Source organism: Hemiscyllium ocellatum, chromosome 45 (genome assembly GCF_020745735.1).
Source record: "Hemiscyllium ocellatum isolate sHemOce1 chromosome 45, sHemOce1.pat.X.cur, whole genome shotgun sequence".
Taxonomy (NCBI): Eukaryota; Metazoa; Chordata; class Chondrichthyes; order Orectolobiformes; family Hemiscylliidae; genus Hemiscyllium; species Hemiscyllium ocellatum.
In genome coordinates, this window is record NC_083445.1 from 21,722,929 (window position 1) to 21,739,061 (window position 16,133).

General features: G+C 43.9%; 2 protein-coding genes across 2 annotated transcripts in view; one reads left to right on the forward strand and one right to left on the reverse strand.

Moving 5' to 3' along the window:
- Nucleotides 1–16,133, reverse strand: part of nxnl1 (nucleoredoxin like 1) — a 68,721-nt gene that overhangs the window by 32,379 nt on the left and 20,209 nt on the right. Inside the window, exon 2 of the mRNA XM_060855001.1 lies at nucleotides 1,323–1,502. The gene's annotated coding sequence lies outside the window, so the exon portion shown is untranslated. The remainder of the gene's footprint in view (nucleotides 1–1,322; nucleotides 1,503–16,133) is intronic.
- The window catches only part of tecrb (trans-2,3-enoyl-CoA reductase b), a 105,604-nt gene that overhangs the window by 3,533 nt on the left and 85,938 nt on the right, over nucleotides 1–16,133 (forward strand). The gene's annotated exons all lie outside the window — the stretch shown is intronic.

The following is a 16,133-nucleotide window of genomic DNA, read 5'->3' on the forward strand; positions in this document are numbered from 1 at the left end:
TAGTGTTAGGTAAGGGGTAAATGTAGGGGTATGGGTGGGCTGCGCTTCGGCGGGTCGGTGTGGACTTGTTGGGCCGAAGGGCCAGTTTCCACACTGTAAGTAATCTAATTTTCCCCTCCCCACCCCCCCACCCACCTTATCTCAGTCCCAACCCCTGGATTCAGCACCGCCTTCTTGACCTGCAATCATCTTCTTGACCTGTCTGCCCCCACCCCCTCTCCATCCTATCACCCTCATCCTCACCTCCTTCCACCTATCATATTCCCAGTGCCCCTCTCCCAAATTCCCCCCACCCCCACCTTTTATCTCAGCACGTTTGGCACACCAGCCTCATTCCTGAAGAAGGGCTTATGTCCAAAACGTCGATTCTCCTGCTCCTCGGATGCTGCCTGGCCTGTTGTGTTTTTCCAGCACCACACTTTTCAACTCTGGTCTCCAGCATCTGCAGTCCTCACTTTCCCCATCATTCTCTACCACGTTCATCACCCACAATCAGACTCCACCACCAAAACGATATTTTCTTCCCCACCCATATCTCATTTCCATAGTGACTGTTCACACTGCAACTCCCTTGTCAGCTCTACACTCTCACCACCTGTCCCTGCACCTCCACTCTGTCCAAACAATCTTTGCAGATCAGTCAGAATTTCACCTGCATGTCTTCCAACCTGGTCTATTGTATCCATTGCTTCTGGTCTCCTATTTTGGGGAGACTGAAGGCAGATTTGGAGTCCAGTTTGCAGAGCACCTGCGCTCCACAAGTACCAATCAACATGAACTCACAGTTGCCATCCACTTCAACTTCTCCTTCCACTCCCCTGGTGATATGTCCATTCTAGGCCTCCTCCACCATGAGGCAAAATGCAAATTGGTGGAACAAGACCTTCTATTTTGCCTCAGGAGTTTACAGTCCAATGGCCTCAATATAGAGTTTACCAGTTTAAGTATCTCTCACTCCCAGCCTCATTCTATGTCCTGACCTAACCTGTCCATCTGCGTATTCACTTATCACTCCACTCCTCCCCACTAATGAATCACGATTACTCCCGACCTGCATCCACCTACCCTTTTCCAGTGCCTTTCCAGTGCCACCCCACAACCCTCTGTTTATTTCTGGGTTCCCTTCCACCTCCCAAGTCCTGATGAAGGATTCTAGCCTGAGACGTTGACTTTCTTGCTCCTCTGATGCTATCTGACCTGCTGTGCTTCTCCAGCTTTACACCAATTGACTTTGGCTTCCAGCATTTATAGTCTTTTCTGTCTCCAGGTAGCCCATTTGCTGCTGTATATCAGCATGAACTAAAATTATTTCACACACTTACAGTATGTTGAAATCTGTTCTTTCTCTCTCCTGTTGGTTGGTGTCTCCTCATTCACCTGAGTTGTCTTTCTTTGTACCAGAGTCATGATTGTGAAATATCAACTGGCAGTTTGATAGTGGAAGGTCTTGCAGCTGTACTTTGCACTGTTATTGCTCAACTGACCATGCAAGTTTTCATTGCCTGGGGGGGAAGAAAAAGACTTGATTGTGAAATATATTTCAATCTTTTTACACTCAAGTACTTTCTTTTACTATTACATTGCTGTGGAAGAAAATGTGGCAGCCAATTTGTGCGTAGCAGAATTCCCTAGATAGCAAATGTAATAACTGACCAGATAATGTGATGCAAGTAAAGATTTTTTAGGAAACTAGCAGAACTACCCTACTAACAACTTATGCTCAAATCAGTGCCACTATTTTTAATGTTGCATCCAAAAATATAGCGCCTGAATTGAAGAATCTATTTTGTGTTCAGACCTACTAATGTGACTGAATCCATGACTTCTAACTGAGCTGAACCTCGGCTGATACTGGATTAGGAGAGGGCTGCAGGGTTTTGACAGATTTCCAGAATTTAGAAGCTTTTTAAGGACAGTTGTAACAACCTGGGTAAAGAAGTAATTAGAGCATACTGCATTGTCAGAGGAGCTGTCTTTTTGATTGAATCTACCTTGATGCCATAGCCGGTCGTTTATGTTGTTCAGCCAATATTCCTCCCTCAACCGATGTTACCAAAAGGCAACTGATTTATTTCATTTTTCTATCTTTGATCTTGCAGTGCCTATGTGTGGTAGTAGTGTAACCATTTCAGGTTGACTTGCCTGTTACAAGGTGCTAATGTTTGGATGGAATGTTGTGGGCTCTCCTTTTTGGTTATGGATCTGTTTTTACTGGGCTCAGTGTATCCCAGCAACCTTCTTTAGTACAATTGTTTTGTACCAAAGAGGGGAAAAACCTAGCAACTGGAGAGCTATGAAGCTATTCCGCTCTGGATTAATCCTTTGCTCATAGAGGTGTACAGCACGGAAATAGACCTTTGGTCCAACAAGTTCATGCCGACCAGATATCCTAAATTAATCTATTCCCATTTGTCTGCACTTGGCCCGTATCCCTCTAAATCCTTCCTATTCGTGTACCCACCCAGATGTCTTTTAAATGTTGGAATTATATCAGCCTCCACTACTTCCTCTGGCAGCTCATTCTAGATATGCACCGCATACTGTGTGAAAAAGTTGTCCCTTGTCAAACGTTTCTCCTCTCATCCTAAACATATGCCCCTCTAGTTCTAGACACATCCACCCCAGGGAAAAGACCTCTATAAGGTCTTTGACAGTCCTTATCTATAAGGTCTTTGACAGTCCTTCAGCCTCTGACAGTCCAGGTAAAACAACCCGAACCTATTCAACCCCTCCTTATAGCTCAAATCCTCCAGCCCTGGCAACATCCTTGTAAGTCTTTTCTGAGCCCTTTAAAGTTTCACAACATCCTTCCCATAGATGGGAGACCAGAATTGCAAATACGATTCCAAAAGTGGGGTAACCAATGTTCTATACAGATTACACATGACCTCCAAACTCCTATACTCGATGCTGTGATTAATAAAGGAAAGAATACCAAATGCCACCTTCACTATCCTCTCTCTGCTTGCAACTTCACTTTCAAGGAACTATGAAAGCACACTCCAAGATCTCTTTGCTCAGCAACACTCCTTACAATTAAGTGTTTATGTTCAGCTCTGATTTGCCTTTCCAAATTGCAGTACCTCACGTTTATCTAAATTAAAGTCCATCCACCACTCTTTGGCCCAGTGGCCCATCTGATAAAGGTCCCGTTGTATTTACTAACTATCCCTCTTATATTCACATCGAAATCATTTATGTAAATGAGGAAAGGCAGTGGAGCCAGCACTGATCCTTGTGGCACTCCACTGGTCACAGACCTCCAGTCTGAAAAGCAACCCTCCACTACCACCCTCTGTCTTCTACCTTCAAGCCAGTTCTATATCCAAATAGCTAGTTCTCCCTGTATTCCATGAGATCTAATCTTGCTAATCAATCTCTTATGGGGAACTGTCGAATGCCTTTTTGAAGTCCACCATAGATCATGTCCACTGCTCTGCCCTCATCAATCCTCTTTGTTACTTCTTCAAAAAACTCAATCAAGTTTATGAGACATGATTTCCCACGCGCAAAGCTGTGTTGACTCTCCCTAATCAGTCCTTGCACATCCAAATAGGTGTAAATCCTGTCCCTTAGTATTCCCTCCAACAACTTGCCCACCACAGATGTCAGGCTTGCCAGTCAGTAGTTCTCTGGTTGTTCCTCGCCACCTTTCTTAAATAGTGGCACCACTCATTTTTGTAAATAGGCCCATCTTGTTATTTTGACTTCACAGGATCCTAATAGTCAGTATCTTTCACCGTAGGCATATGGTGCCAACGTAAACTGCCAACATTGATTTCTGAGTGATAAGGAGAATAATCAGTACCCCCAATTTAACAGCTATAAAAGGGCTTTGTGGGGGTTCTTTGATAGTAGTCATGTCCACATACCTAGGTTAGAAGGTCTAGGTTTAAGTCCTATGATGTTGCATCATAACAGTCCAAACAGATCGGCTTTAAAAAATCTCTGCAGACTGATTGAATTGAATTAGTTTCACATGAGTACAGTGAAAAGTTTACAAGGTACCACTTCTGGCACCATCTTAGGTCTAACGGTTTCTCAGTGCAAATTGTTGAGTACAAATTCTTGGAAAAAGCTCGAGGTTTGTGCGAAGATTTGTAGCTCGGGTGCTCGTTGTTGTGGTTCTGTTCGCCGAGCTGGAAGTTTTTGTTGCAAACGTTTCGTCCCCTGGCTAGGAGACATCATCAGTGCTCTGGAGGCTCCAGAGCACTGATGATGTCTCCTAGCCAGGGGACGAAACGTTTGCAACAAAAACTTCCAGCTCGGCGAACAGAACCACAACAACGAGCACCCGAGCTACAAATCTTCGCACAAACCTTGAACACTTACAGGCGAGAGATGCTGAGATTTGCAGGAGGCTCCAGAGCACTGATGATGTCTCCTAGCCAGGGGACAAAACGTTTGCAACAAAAATCTTGGAAAAAGTAATTAGAAAATAAAGAAATTAGAAATCCAGCATGACAAATGTTCTAAAATATAAAATAGCAATAAATTAGAAAAGTACAGAAATGAGAAATATGAATTTCAGAATAACAATTCCTCCCATGATAATTGAACATGATGCTAATCATGACAATTTTGCAGTTTCTGTCCCTATGCTGACCAGCATTGCTGGTTTTCTAGCCAATCCTTGATTTTTTAGGGTCCTGTGCTGCAGTAGTAATGTCCCATACTCTGGGTCAGGTGGCTTGGCTCCAGTCCTCTGAAATGTCATAACATATCTGTACCAATTGATTAAAAATATCTAAAAGGACTTTGCATATCTTGTTTTGTTTATCATCGTGTGTGGTATAAATGTTGTGAATGAACACTTTCCAAGATTTTAATATCGTAATGGTAAAGCTGGCATTGTCTTACCATACCAAAGGGATGCCTCTGATTGGAGAGAGATAACTGGTGGTGGCTTAACCTGAGGGGCACCACACCTCAGGTGACGGTGAGAATGTGTATAGGGTATAAGCAGGCAGGGAAAGAGTTAAGTTCTGAGTTTTGTGAAACAAGAGGTTCAGCTGACCATGACGCAGATCAGATAAGAACTTACAGTTAATAATGGGGTGCTGGAGTCAAGGGTAATGGGCTAACAAGGTGGAAAAGCATTCATTATGTATAGCCAATTAACAAGGTGAAGTCGCCTTCAGTTTGAGGTCATCTTAACAAGGTGAAAAGTATTCATTATATGAAGCCAGTTATTCATTGTGTAACAGCAGGTGGCTTAATCTTTACTGTTGATGCTCACTGATTGTAATGGTCACCCAATCAATATGTATTTCGCTTAACTGGATACTCCTCCCTATAAAATGACTATATAGTTCGTTGAGAAAATGCTTTTCCAGAGAAGACAGTGAACTCATGTCTCTGCACATAGGCGATCATTCTCTCTCCCTCTAGGTCCTAGAATAAAGATGAAGGAGGTAAAACTATACTATGTCTCTGAGCGTTTTGCTTTGGCGGGGGGGGGGGGAGGAACGGGACTGCAAAAGGAGAGGTTGAAAAGGAAAGTTAGAACATAGAATGTTAGAGCAGAACAGGCCCTTCGGTCCTCGATTTTGTGCTGACCTGTGGAACCAATCCTACAATATTCTGTTTTCATCCATATGTTTATCCAATGACCTTAAAGTGGGTGAGTCTACTACTGTTGCAGGCAGTGCATTCCACACCCCTACTACTGAGTAAAGAACCTACCTCTGACATCTGTCCTATATCTATCACCCCTCAATTTAAAGCTATGTTCCCTTGTGCAGTCCATCACCCTCCGAGGTAAAGGACCCCCACTGTCCACCCTATTTAATCCTGTAATTATCTTATGTCTCAATTAAGTCACCTCTCAACTTTCTTCTCTCTAATGAAAACAGCTTCAAGTCCCTCCACCTTTCCTCTTAAGAGCTTCCTGTCATCCCACTCCCCACTCAGTCGAAACAAAACACTCAGACAGTGTAGTTTTACCTGACTGCTAATTGATATGCATCGATTGGAACAGAGGCCAAGCCTTTTACTGTTACACAATGAATGTTCTTAATCATGTTAACTGGATTCATACAAAGGATTCTTTTCCCCTTGTTTGCAGACTTTGCATACTGAATGCTTCTAATATTGTTCAATGGCTTGACATAATAACTGCTTTTCCACCTTGTTAACCCATTACCCTTGCCTCCAGCACCCCATTGTTCTTATATGATCTGGGTCGTGCTCATCTGAACCTCTTGTTTCACGAAACTCAGAAATTAACTCTTTTTACCTACCTGCTTGTACCCTATGTACATTCTCATTCCCTCCATATCCGGCAACATCCCAGTAAATCTCGTTCTGAATCCTTTCCAAAGCTTTCACATCCTTCCTGTAATGTGGTGGCCAGAACCGTATATGCAATACTCCAGATATGGCCGCACCAGAGTTTTGTATAGCGGCAGCATGACCTCATGGCTCCGAAACTATTTATTAACTCACCACATGCCTTCTTAACAACCCTATCAACCTGGGCGGCAGCTTTCAGGGATCTGTGTACGTGGACCCCGATATCTCTCTGCTCACCTACACTACAAGAATCTTACCATTAGCCCAGTACTCTTTATTCCTGTGCCTCCATCTAAAATGAATCACTTCACATGTTTCTGCGTTAAACTCCATTTGCCAGCTGTCAGCCCAGCTTTGCAGTTTATCTATGTCCCTATGTAACATGCAACATCCTTCAACACTATCCACAATTCCACTTACCTTAGTATCACACGCAAATTTACTAACCCTTCCTTTTATGCCCTCATCTAGGTCATTTATAAAACTGATAAACAGCAGTGGCCCCAAACAGATCCTTGCGGTACCCCATTAGTAACTGAACTCTCGGATGAACATTTCCCATCAACCATCACCCTCTGTCGTCTTACAGCTAGCCAATTCCTGATCCAAACTGCTAAATCACTCTCAATCTCATGCCTCCATATTTTTGTTCAATAGCCTACCGAGGGGAATGTTATCAAACACCTTACTGAAATCCATATACTCCACGTCAACAGCTTTACCCTCATCTACCTGTTTGGTCACCTTCTCAAAGAATTCAATAGAGTTTGTGAGCTGCGGCCTACCTTTTACAAAACAGTGTTGACTATCCCTAATAAACATTCATCTCTAGATAGTCATAAATCCTACCTCTTATAGCCTTTCCAACATTTTACCCCAACCAAAGTAAGGCTCACTCCCTTTCTTGAACAAAGGGGCAACAATTGCTATCCTCCGTTCTTTTGGTACTATTCCTGTAGACAATTATGACATAAAGATCAAAATCAAAGGCTCTGCAGTCTTCCCCTGGTTTCCCAGAGAATCCTAGCATAAATCCCATCTGGCCCACACTTTGCAGAATTGCTAACACCTCCTCCTTATGAACCTCAATCCTGTCTGGTCTAGTAGACTTATCTCAGTATTCACCTTGACAACATTGTTTTTTTCCAGTGTGAATACTGATGGAAAATATTCGTTTAGCGCTTCCCCTATCTCTTTGGACTCCACGCACAACTTCCCACTACTATCCTTGATTGGCCCTACTTTTACTCTAGTCATTCTTTTACACCTGATTATACCTATAGAAAGCTTTAGGGTTTTCCTTGATCTGCTAGTGAACTTCTCATGTCTCCTCCTCGCTCCTCTTCGGTCTCTCTTTAAGTCCTTCCTGGCTAACTTATAACTCCCAAGTGCCCAACTGAGCCTTCATGTCTCATCTTAACATAAGCCGCCACCTTCCTTTTCACATAAGATTCAACTTCTTTAGTAAACCACTGATTCAGTCAACCCAGCAATTATGGTGACCCAATTTTTCCAGACTTAAAAATAGTGTCCCAGCAGATTCATCCACCACTAACCCATCCACCACTTCAGCCATAACATCCTTTTGTTAGTAATCAGCCTTCATTTCTTTTGTCACAAATATGTGCTTTACTTGTCTTCTGTCTGGGTGTAAGGAGTCAGGCAGGCAGTGTGTAGACTGTGAAGCACAGGTAACTGGTCTGAGGGACATCCACATAGGGTCTGCTGTGTGGGGGAAATGGTGAAGAGAAGTGAGTGTTCCAACAGACAAATAAGGTCTGAAACTGGTTTCAAGCTAATAGTTGTAACCTTTGTTAACCTGTCAGATAACAATGCTGCAGAGAGAGCATTCTATGTTGGGGAGAATCTGGTGAGAGGGTGGAAAAAGAAGCAGTTTGTTGTGATGATGATACATTTGGTGTTAGACATCATGAGAACAGCGACTAGCTACTGCCCTGATTTCGTGAAGCGTGTATCAGTAGGAGTCTTGACGTATCAGAATGGATACATCACCAAAAATACAGTGAGCATTTACTTTTTTTTAAAAAGGATGCACGAAACCCTGAGTCCGACAAAGGCTTTGAAGTACCATCTAATTGATGCAGCTGCTTTATGAAACAAAAACAGTTCAGTGTTCCAAGGTCATGCAGATTTTGGTGTCAGAATTATTGGTTTCCAGCAATTCTTCATCGGGCAGCATTGAAATCACTACAGTAAAGTCCCAATGTTTATGTGCTGGCTCTTCGCAAGTTCAGTTATCTGAGTATACTTCATGGGCATTATTTTGTCAGCTATGAATCTAATGTTTGATGATCCACTGTTTGAAGCAATGAAGTAGCTCCTGGTGTAAAGTTCACAGCTCAAGTAGCATGTGCCATAGATTTGAGACATTTTCTGGGAATGTGGCCCCCATGAAAGGTGGGACTTTCGTGTTCCTGTTAAATCATGTCAGTAACATGGATAAAACACCTGCCTATCAGCAAGACTGTGGAGTGCAAAGGTTCAAAAACAATCTTAATAAAAATCATGGAACATGAAAAGACATGTGGCCTAAATGACCAACTGAACAACATTAAAACAAGCACAAAAGTCACATTCCCTGCAGGCGATCTCATGCATGACCATGACATGGTTGGACAATTAACAATGTGAAGGGATTGATTGATAAATTTGAGAAGTAGGTGACCCACATAAAGAATGCACTTCATTCATATGGGAAATGTTCAGGATAATGTTTGTAGGTCAAAATTGAAATTTGTGTCTCATCTTATCATAGCATCATGTTTGCGCTGAATAGAATAGGTGAACGTTTGATGGAAAAAATCTTCACAGTGGGAATATTATCGCTGTCCTGATTGATGTTTGTGAATTTGTCACCAAATTGTGGAATGCTGTTGGTGCACAGGTGATCATCAGATCATTCTCAAAATGAGGAATTGCCAATTCAGTAGGTGGAGGTGAGAGAATGTAGAACAGTACAGTACAGGCCCTTTGGCCCTTGATCTTGTGCCAGCCTTCTATCCTAATCTAAGGCCAGATTAACCTACGTTCCCTTCATTGTACTAGCTTCCATGTGCCTATCCAAGAGTTGTTTAAATTGTTGTGGATGGATAATTCTTACACCAGTGCACCAAGGGGTATACTTTGGAGCAAGTAGCCACAGGGACTCGATTTATTGTACTCTTTGTCAGATGTTGGTGACACTGAATTTGACAATTTTTAAAACGTGTTCTGTTGCGCTTAAATGTTGAAGTTTAAAACCTGTACAAGTCCCTTTCATGGAAAAACAGGACAGATCCAGAGTTGTTTTGAGCAGAGGTCAGGGATGGATTCAAAGAAATCTTGTGATTCGTGGTAGTGCCCTATCTCTGAGCTAGAGGACCCAGGTTCAAGTTTAACCTGTTCAAGGTGTGCAATAACATCTCTGAAAAGATTGATATCCAGAATCATGAGGCAGGTTACCTTCACTTCTGTAGCAAAAATAAATAAATTGGAGATGGGTTCAAGGGAATTTTGTGATGCAATGGTCATTAGTTAAATGGGTTACTTTGTGGTTTTCTCAAAATAAGAGCTGAGATGTTCCCTCCTTTGCTTCCCTACCTTTTTGTTATTGCTACATTGTCCCTGATGGGTAGTGTTATTGATTTGTTTTTAATGAGGTGATTGAGCATTCCAGTGGTTGATTTACAAAAAATAAAGAGCTCACGTCACCATTTGCACAGAGGGTCAGGCGGGTCATAGGACCTCCTCGTGGCTAAAGCAACCATCAACTAGTCCGGACAGCAGGTTGTGGAGAGGCCTACTTCTCCTCTGAGGTTACTTTTGTGCCTGTGTGCCCTTCAAGAGGAAGTGTACCGTTCCATAAGTATCCTCCAAACTTTGACAGAAAAGTGGGGACTGGGCATTATCTTCCCCTCCGAAACAATTTTGATTTAGTCCTCCCACTTTCCTTTTTGCTATTATCACACTAATGTATTCACTGAGTGGTTAATTTGATGGTGGATTTCTTCATTTAAAGTAAAAGAGCTGGGTTCTCCTTCAGTTAGGAGTGGGCTGCTGTACAGAGAAAGGTGGACAATCAGGTTTGCGATAATCTGAAGATTTACAATGGAGGCTCTTGGAAACACTTTGAAATTTACACTAATCCAACAAGTGGACATCATTATACTACACAAAATCTATCTTTGTACAGTCCACTTAATTCAATAAATTGTTCCACATGAATATGAGTTACTGCCGTTACATCTTATTTCAGTGACTACCCCCCCGCGCGCCCCCCCCCACTGGCTGTTTACGTTTTATAAAACAAAGAGCTGCCGGTACTCAGCAGGTCCGGCAGCATTTATAGAGAAAAAGCAAAGTCAGCATTTCTGTCCACAGATGCTGCCAGACCTGCTGAGCTTCTCCAGCAGTTTCTGTTTTGTTTACATTTTATACTTGTGTGCAAATAGATTCCCTTTAATTTTTGGAGGCTTGAATGTTGATTTATACAATGACATCTACATTAATTATTACCAAAATTATGGACAATTTTGAGTCCTTGTGTTAATTCACCCCATTGGCTCCTAATAGATCTCTTCTGTGTCTTCTTCAAGGCTTTGATGTACTGTCTAAAATGGGAAACCCAGAATTGGACATAGTAAGCCCACTCCAGCCTAAGTTGTACAGGTGTAGGTTATTCGAGTGGAGAAGGAACCCGAGACACTACACGTGTAGTGTCTCCCACCCTCCCTCCCTCCCTCCTCTAACCTTAAAAAAAGGTAAGCTACTTAGTGTTCTTGTTTTGGAGACGAACTGTAGAGTTATGTCAGTGCAGGCAGTGGAATGTTCCTCCTGCAGGATGTTTGAGGTAGGGGTGACCACCGATGCTCCTGCCAACTTCATCTGCAGGAAGTGCAGCCAGCTCCAGCTCCTCATAGATCGCGTTAGGGAACTGGAGCTGGAGTTGGATGAACCTGAGAATTATTGAAGAGGCTGAGAAGGTGATAGATAGAAGCTACAGGGACATAGTTATGCCAGAGAACAGAGGTAGCTGGGTAACAGTTAGAGGTGGGAAGGGGAGGAAGCAGGCAGTGCAGGGATCCCCTGTGGTCGTTCCCCTCAACAATAAGTATACCGCTTTGGATACTGTTGGGGGGGGATCGCCGAGCAGGGGTAAGCTGCAGTGACCAGGTCTCTGGCACGAGGTCCAGCTCTGAGGCTCAGAAGGGAAAGGGGGAGAGGAGGAGAGCGCTATTTATAGGAGACTCTGTAGTCAGAGGGACAGACAGGCAGTTCTGTGGACATGGCGAGACTCTCGGCTGGTTTGTTGCTTCCCGGGTGCCAAGGTCCGAGACGCCTTGGACCTTGTCTTCAGAATCCTTAAGGGGGAGGGTGTGCAGCCAGAAGTCGTGGTGCAGATTGGCACCAACGACATAGGTAGGAAGAGGAATGGGGAGGTCATTTAGGAGCTCAGGAGCTGGGAACTAAAAGCTAGGATGGACAGATTCATCATCTCTGGGTTGTTGCTGGTGCCACGTGACAGTGAGGCAAGGAATAGGGAGAGAGTGCAGTTGAACACATGGCTGCAAGGATGGTGTAGGAGGGAGGGCTTCAGGTATTTGGACAATTGGACTGCATTCTGGGGAAGGTGGGACCTGTACAAGCAGGATGGGTTGCACCTGAACCAGAAGGGCACCAATATCGTGGGAGGTAGGTTTGCTAGCACTCTCTTGGGGGTGGGGGGGGAGTTTAGACTAATTTGGCAGGGGGATGGGATCCGGACTTATAGTCCAGCAAGTAGGTTAGCTGTTTTTCAGGATGTCCAAGAATATAGGGAGGCTGTGGAGAAGGTAGCACTGACAGGGAATACTTGCAGACACAGAGATGGGTTCAAGTGTGTATATTTCAACGCAAGGAGTATCAGAAATAAGGTGGGTGAATTTAAGGCGTGGATCGGTACTTGGGACAACGATGTTGTGGCCATCACGGAAACGTGGATAGAAGAGGGACAGGAATGGTTGTTGGAGGTTCCTGGTTACAGATGTTTCAGTAAGATTAGGGAGGGTGGTAAAAAAGGAGGGGGTGTGGCGCTGCTAATTAGAAATGGTATAATGACTGCAGAAAGGCGGTTCGAGGGGGATCTGCCTTTGGAGATAGTATGGGCTGAAGTCAGAAATAGGAAAGGAGCAGTCACCTTGTTGGGTGTTTACTATAGGCCCCCCAATAGCAGCAGAGATGTGGAGAAACAGATTGGGAAACAGATTTTGGAAAGGTGCAGAAGCCACAGAGTAGTAGTCATGGGCGATTTCAACTTCCCAAATATTGATTGGAAGCTCTTTAGATCAAGTAGATTGGATGGGGCGGTGTTTGTGCAGTGTGTCCAGGAAGCTTTTCTAACTCAGTACGTAGATTGTCCGACCAGAGGGGAGGCCATATTGGATTTGGTACTTGTTAACGAACCGGGACACGTGATGGGCTTGTTAGTGGGTGAGCATTTTGGTGATGGTGACCACAATTCTGTGACTTTCACCTTGGTTATGGAGAGAGATGGGTGCGTGCAGCAGGGTAGGTTTTACAATTGGAGGAAGGGTAGATATGATGCTGCAAGACAGGATCTGAGGAGCATAAGTTGGGAACATAGGCTGTCGGGGAAGGATGTCGTTGAAATGTGGAACTTTTTCAAGGAACAGATACAACGTGTCCTTGATATGTATGTACCTGTCAGGCAGGAAAGAGATGGTCGTGTGACAGAACCTTGGTTAATGAGGGAGGTTGAATGTCTTGTAAAGAGGAAGAAGGAGGCTTACATAAGGTTGAGGAAGCAAGGTTCAGACAGAGTGTTGGAGGGATACAGGATAGCCAGGAGGGAGCTGAAGAAAGGGATTAGGAGAGCTAAGAGAGGGCATGAAAATCTTTGGCGGGTAGGATCAAGGATAACCCCAAGGCCTTTTATGTGTATGTGAGAAACATGAGAATGACGAGAACGAGGGTAGGTCCGATCAAGGACAGTAGTGGGAGACTGTGTATTGAGTCGGAAGAGATAGGAGAGGTCTTGAATGAGTACTTTTCTTCAGTATTTACAAATGAGAGGGACCGTATTGTTGAAGAGGAGAGTATGAAACGGACTGGTAAGCTAGAGGAGTAAGTTAGGAAGGAAGGTGTGTTGGGCATTTTGAAAAACTTGAGGATAGACAAGTCCCTCGGGCCTGACTGGATATATCCTAGGATTATCTGGGAAGCAAGAGAGGAAATTGCACAGCCGTTGCAATGATCTTTTTGTCTTCACTATTAACGAGGTGGTACCAGGGGACTGGAGAGTGGCGAATGTTGTGCCCCTGTTCAAAAAAGGGAATAGGGATAACTCTGGGAATTATAGGCCAGTTAGTCTTACTTCTGTGGTAGGCAAAGTAATGGAAAGGGTACTGAGGGATAGGATTTATGAGTATCTGGAAAGACACTGCTTGATTAGGGACAGCCAGCACAGATTTGTGAGGGGTAGGTCTTGCCTTACAAGTCTTATTGAATTCTTTGAGGAGGTGACCAAGCATGTGGATGAGGGTAGAGTGGTGGATGTAGTGTACGTGGATTTTAGTAAGGCATTTGATAAGGTTCCTCATGGTAGGCTTATGCGGAAAGTCAGGAGGCATGGGATAGTGGGAAATTTGGCCAGTTGGTTAGAGAACTGGCTAACCGGTCGAAGTCAGAGAGTGGTGGTAGATGGTAAATATTCAGCCTGGAGCCCAGTTACAAGTGGAGTTACGCAGGGGTCAGTTCTGGGTCCTCTGCTGTTTTGTAATTTTTATTAAGGACTTGGATGAGGGAGTCGAAGGGTGGGTCAGTAAATTTGCAAACAATACAAAGATTGGTGGAGTTGTGGATAGTGAGGAAGGCTGTTGTCAACTGCAAAGGGACTTAGATATGATGCAGAGCTGGGCTGAGGAGTGACAGATGGAGTTCAACCCTGTCAAGTGTGAGGTTGTCCATTTTGGAAGGACAAATAAGAATGCGGAATACAGGGTTAACGGTAGGAGTCTTAGTAAAGTGGAGGAGCAGAGGGATCTTGGGTCATAGCTCTTTGAAAGTTGCCACTCAGGTGGATAGAGCTTGTAAGAAGGCCTATGGTGTATTAGCGTTCATTAGCAGAGGGATTGAATTCAAGAGTCGTGAGGTGATGTTGTAGCTGTATAGGACCTTGGTAAGGCCACATTTGGAGTACTATGTCAGTTCTGGTCGCCTTTCTTTAGGAATGATGTGGAAGCTTTGGAGAGGGTACAGAGGAGATTTACCAGGATGTTGCCTGGAATGGAGAATAGGTCGTACAAGGAAAGGTTGAGAGTGCTAGGCCTTTTCTCATTGGGACGGCGAAGGATGAGGGGTGACTTGATAGAGGTTTATAAGATGATCGGGGAAAAGATAGAGTAGACAGTCAGAGACTTTTTCCCCGGGTACAACAGAGTGTTACAAGGGGACATAAATTTAAGATGAAGGGTGGAAGGTATGGGGGGGGGGGGGTGGGGGGGGTGGTGATGTCAGGGGTAGGTTCTTTACCCAGAGAGTGGTGGGGGCATGGAATGCGCTGCCTGTGGGAGTGGCAGGGTCAGAATCATTGGTGATCTTTAAGCGGCAATTGGATAGGTACATGGATAGGTGCTTAAGCTAGGACAAAGGTTCGGCACAACATTGTGGGCCGAAGTGCGTGTTCTGTGCTGTTCTGTTCTATGTTCTATAGCTTTCTTGTTAATTTTAGATTTTTTAGATTACTTACAGTGTGGAAACGGGCCCTTTGGCCCAACAAGTCCACACCGATCCGCCGAAGCGCAACCCACCCATACCCCTACTTTTACCCCTTCACCTAACACTAGGGCAATTTAGCATGGCCAATTCACCTGACCTGCACATCTTTGTGACTGTGGGAGGAAATCCACACAGACACAGGAAGAATGTGCAAACTCCACACAGTCAGTCGCGTGAGGCGGGAATTGAACCCGGGTCTCTGGCGCTGTGAGGCAGCAGTGCTAACCACTGTGCCACTGTGTCACCCACAGCATGCTTTGTTTCTATTCATATAGTGCAGAATCCTGTATATTTTTTATAAACTTCATCATTTTGTCCTGCTACTTTTCAAGCGTCCCTGGATCAGGGATGACCAAGTTAGATGAAGAGGAAAGCTCTCTTTCCGTTCAGTTTAGATGACACTTCATAATCTCCACAGGGCTGTGTCAAATGCATCTGTGTGATTTACTACTTCACTTTCTTAATAACACAAACTTGGAGTTGAATCAGGAATTTTCCTATTGTGTATGGTTCAGTATCACTTGATGCATTGGCCCAGGGGAGTTCTTCAGGGACCATAGCAGGAGTTGCTTGGTTCCTGTTTGCAACGTCTTATATCTCATGAACTATAAACCTTCCTGTAAAGTGATCAGGTCAGTCACAAACTGTTCTGTATGAAGCTTTTGATTAACTGTGACAATTCCTGTTGGAAACTGGAACAGGGGCCATTTTAAAATCATCGTGTCACTACACTAAGAGCACCTCTACAAATTGCTTGCTAGAAAGTGGCCTTCACACAGCAGCAATGAGAAGAGCTAGAAGATGTCAAATGAGATATAGTTGCATAAGGGAAAGGAGATTTTTAAAATTAGCACCCATATAAAAATAGGCTGTCATTCCCATGTCACTGCATGGGGTTCAATCACTGAAAAACTGTGTTCAGTTGCATTTTTGTTTTGATTTTGTGCTCCATTCTACATTTTTAAATCTATCTTTTTGCACATCCTTGAACTAAATAAGCCACTTGTGTTACATTCTATACTCTTTTTCTCTCACTGGCAGCTGTAAAACTCAACACTCACTTT